The sequence below is a fragment of the Cicer arietinum genome, chromosome 5 (genome assembly GCF_000331145.2).
Source record: "Cicer arietinum cultivar CDC Frontier isolate Library 1 chromosome 5, Cicar.CDCFrontier_v2.0, whole genome shotgun sequence".
Taxonomy (NCBI): domain Eukaryota; kingdom Viridiplantae; phylum Streptophyta; class Magnoliopsida; order Fabales; family Fabaceae; genus Cicer; species Cicer arietinum.
Window position 1 is genome coordinate 29,731,713 of NC_021164.2, and position 4,977 is coordinate 29,736,689.

The following is a 4,977-nucleotide window of genomic DNA, read 5'->3' on the forward strand; positions in this document are numbered from 1 at the left end:
ATATATCATCAATGAATACCACCACGAATTTATCAAGGAACGAATTAAAGATTCTGTTCATGCTCTTCTTCGCTAATTTGACAAAATCGATTTGCCAATCGATTTTGTAATCTGTTTTTCCAAACCATTTAAGAAATTGATTTGGAAATCGATTGGTATGTTTCCTGTTTTCTTGAATCTTGAAAATATATTGAAACAATCGATTTGCCAATCGATTTGGCCATTACAGCAGCTCAGCTATTTCGACAAAATCGATTTGGTAATCGATTGGATTTGTCACAGGGGTTCAGCTATTCATTCAATCAATTTCCCAATCGATTGATGTAAGCCCAGAGTACAAATTTTACAAAAACACCTTCAAGCAATCGATTTCCCAATCGATTTGCTTAGTGGAAATTTTTATTTTGAGTTAGATAATCGATTGCTCAATTGGTTCATCAATGGATTGGTCAGTTGTTTATTACCTGATTGATTTAAGACTTATTTTGACTTCATTTTTATTTGGCAAGCATTATATGAACTTTTAGCATATGGAAAATCCTTTTAAGGTGCATGCTTAGTTGAAAGGTTATTTTGTGCATTTAAAAACTTAAATGTTATGTGTTAACTGTTAATTTCGGTTGGTGACCCTTTACAACTATTGTGGAAATCTGGGCTTTGCCCTCAGATGAGAGCCAGGACGATCCTACCGGTTCGTACCCTGCGGATGGGAATGTAGATGAGAATGCTTGACTAGAGCTATGTTAGGAGGATCTCACGGGGCGCGTGGAGATCACTTATGGTGTATAGCTATAGTTTTTTTTGTAGAATGATCAGATTAGGATGACATAGAGGGAATAGATGTCTTTCTTTTGGATTACGTTATTTTGAACTGGAAAACTGTACCTTTACTAATATTGTCAGTATGACATCTTATTTGAATGAGTTCCATGTATCATTTGTTGTTGTGTAAATACTTTGGATTCATATTTCAAGAGAACTATTCCGCTGCGTATCAATTATATTGACTTAAACATTTATCCAAAGGTATTTCCTTATTTGTTTATCTGTTTTATTTTAATCTCTTTTGAAAAAAAAAATACACCCTCGCTTTGAAAATCGGGGTGTTACATATATGATATTATATAAAATTTCATGGGAGTGTACATTGCCATCATCTCACTTAACAATAAACCCATCTAAATCGCAGAAGTTATCTCTATTTTGAAAATGTCATTAAATATTTCTAAAAAAATATTTATTTTTAAATTTTCTCAAAAGTTTTCATACTTTGTTTAACTTGACTAATTCGAAAGTGTATTTTATACATTCGAATTGATAAATTTAAACGTGTGTAATGTAAGACCCGTAATTTTAAAGTGTGCTTTATGTATTTTTGTGTATTTTGGATTTTGGCTCGGAGGCTTTTTAGCCAAAGTTAATAATATTTTGGAGATATTTGTTAAAAGTAAGTTTAATAATATTTTGGAGATATTTGTTAAAAGTAAGTAATATATATATATAAATATATATTTATCTATATATGTTTGTTTGGAGGGAAAAAGAAAGGAAAACTAGAAGGAAGGAAAAGGAAAAGAAAATAGTATAAAAGGAAGGAAGGAAAAAGGAAGAAAGGAAAAACAAAGGTAAGAAAAAGAAAGGAAGGAAAATCGAAAAATTTCATATTCTTCCTCTGAACCGTGACCCATTTTTTCTCCTTCTCCCGTTTTCATCTTCGTCGCTTTCTTTTCTTCAAAACTAGTAACCCAAGGTTGGGTGAGAGTTAGATCAAGGATTTCGCAACTCCACTCTTCCTCTTTGATTCGAAAACGAAGAAAAACGGTATTTGAGATCCAAACACAAACCCCTCCATTTCTTCTAGATCCAAGCTTCTTTTCGCGAAGAGTTAGAAGGGAAAGTTACTCACTACCACGCCACGGTGCTAGGGCACCAATTTGGAGGCGACGTTGCGAGCGGAGATTTTTACCGGATTTGCTCGCGTTACTGGAAACGCACGTTAGAGCTAACGCGAAGGTAAGGGCTCCTTCCAAACTTTTAGTTTGCATCTAGGGCCTTATTTGTGTTGTGTGGAAACGAATTGTGTTAGGATTGGAGTATTGTTTTGGGAAAAATGATTTTACCTCATGTATGTAAGATTTTGAATAAATGAAATTTATTATGTTGATTTGTATTCATCGTATTTGGCATGTTCATACTTGATGTTTGTTGATTGATGTGTTTTGGTGTGAATTATGAATTGAATGTGAGAATTTGTTTGAGTTTGTTTTGTGTAGAATTTGAAAACCATTAAGTTAAATGAGTATTAAGAATGGGGAATCTCTTAATGTCTTGTTTACTTAATGTGTGTTTGTTTGTGAAAAATCGTTTAAGTTAACTGGGCGTTAAGAATGGGGAATCTCTTAATGTCTCGGTTACTTAATATTTGTTTTTGAAAATCGTTTAAGTTAACTAGGCGTTAAGAATGGGGAATCTCTTAATGTCTCGGTTACTTAATATTTGTTTTTGAAAATCGTTTAAGTTAACTGGGCGTTAAGAATGGGGAATCTCTTAATGTCTCGGTTACTTAATATTTGTTTTTGAAAATCGTTTAAGTTAACTGGGCGTTAAGAATGGGGAATCTCTTAATGTCTCGGTTACTTAATATTTGTTTTTGAAAATCGTTTAAGTTAACTGGGCGTTAAGAATGGGGAATCTCTTAATGTCTCGGTTACTTAATATTTGTTTTTGAAAATCGTTTAAGTTAACTGGGCGTTAAGAATGGGGAATCTCTTAATGTCTCGGTTACTTAATATTTGTTTTTGAAAATCGTTTAAGTTAACTGGGCGTTAAGAATGGGGAATCTCTTAATGTCTCGGTTACTTAATATTTTGTTTTAAGAAAAATCGTTTAAGTTAACTGGGCGTTAAGAATGGGGAATCTCTTAATGTCTCGGTTACTTAACATTTTGTTTTGAAAACCGTTTAAGTTAACTGGACGTTAAGGAGGGGGAACCTCTTAATGCCTCGGTTACTTAATATTTTGTTTTAAAGAAAAATCGTTTAAGTTAACTGGGCGTTAAGAATGGGGAATCTCTTAATGTCTCGGTTACTTAATATTTTGTTTTAAAGAAAAATCGTTTAAGTTAACTGGGCGTTAAGAATGGGGAATCTCTTAATGTCTCGGTTACTTAATATTTTGTTTTAAAGAAAAATCGTTTAAGTTAACTGGGCGTTAAGAATGGGGAATCTCTTAATGTCTCGGTTACTTAATATTTTGTTTTAAAGAAAAATCGTTTAAGTTAACTGGGCGTTAAGAATGGGGAATCTCTTAATGTCTCGGTTACTTAATATTTTGTTTTGAAAACCGTTTAAGTTAACTGGACGTTAAGGAGGGGGAATCTCTTAATGTCTCGGTTACTTAATATTTTGTTTTAAAGAAAAATCGTTTAAGTTAACTGGGCGTTAAGAATGGGGAATCTCTTAATGTCTCGGTTACTTAATATTTTGTTTTAAAGAAAAATCGTTTAAGTTAACTGGGCGTTAAGAATGGGGAATCTCTTAATGTCTCGGTTACTTAATATTTTGTTTTAAAGAAAAATCGTTTAAGTTAACTGGGCGTTAATTGATTAGGAATGACTTGAGTTAATTCATGAATTTTTGGAAAAATGATCAGGGAAATCGATTTCCCAATCGATTGGATGGTAAACAGGGACTTGGCCAAATGAACTAAATCGATTAGCCAATCGATTTTGTAATCAGTTTTCGAAAATCATTTACGAAATCGATTGCCCAATCGATTGGGCCTTAAGTCAGGGACTCATCCATATTCGACCAAATCGATTTGGAAATCGATTGGCTTAAAACCTGGGGGCTCAGTACTCACTCAATCGATTGCCAAATCGATTGATTCAACCCAGGATTCTGTTTTCATTAAAAACCTTCACCCCAATCGATTTCCCAATCGATTGGCTCAGTGAAAATCCTCAGTTTGAGTTAGATGATTGATTACTCATTAACTTATCCATGTCTTGATTTGTTATGTGTTAATTAGGAGATTGAGAACTTCATTTTACTTTCATTTTTAATTGGCAAAGCATTGTATGAACTTTTCGCATATTGAAAATCCTGTTAAGGTGCATGCTTAGTTGAGAAGTTATTTTGAGCATTCAAAAACTTAATTGCTATGTGTTAACTGTTATTTTTTTTGGTTGGTGACCCTTTACAATTATTGTGGAAATTTGGGCTTTGCCCTCAGATGAGAGTCAGGACGGTCCTACCGGTTCGTACCCTACGGACGGGAATGGAGATGGGAACGCTTGACTGCAGTTACGTTAGGAGGATCTCACGGGGCGCGTGGAGATCACTCAGGGTGTATAGCTTTTTGGTAGGATGATCAGATTATGATGATGTATAGGGGCTAGGTGTCCTTCTTTTTGGATTGGAGTATTTTTAGTTTGGAAAACTGTACTTATACTAATATTGTCAGTTTGACATCTTCTTTGAATGGGTTCCATGTACCATTTGATGTTGTGTAAATGGTTTGGATTTATAATTGGAGAAACTTTTTCCGCTGCTTGTAAATTATAATGTCTCAATTATTAATCCAAAGGCATTTCCTGATTTAATCTTTGTTTTGTTTTTAATTACTTTAAAAAAAAAAAATATATACCCTCGCTTTGAAAAACGGGGTGTTACATGTGTTTTTATATATTTAAAAATATTATAGATGGAAGAAGAAACACCCAACAATTTTTTACCAACTTTGTAACAAAAATGGGTACTTTAATGGTATGAGCCTAAAAAGTCCAATCAAATATACTAGAAAATTATACCTTATACCTCACTTATATTCATACTCCACATTTTATACAAACTATCCATTATACCCCTTTTATTTTATTTAAAAAAAAAATTACCCACTAAATTTTTGGAAAACTTCAAAAAAGGCTTTCCAGAACACATGTTTTTTTTAAAAAAATTGAACTTTGTATCGAAAAAC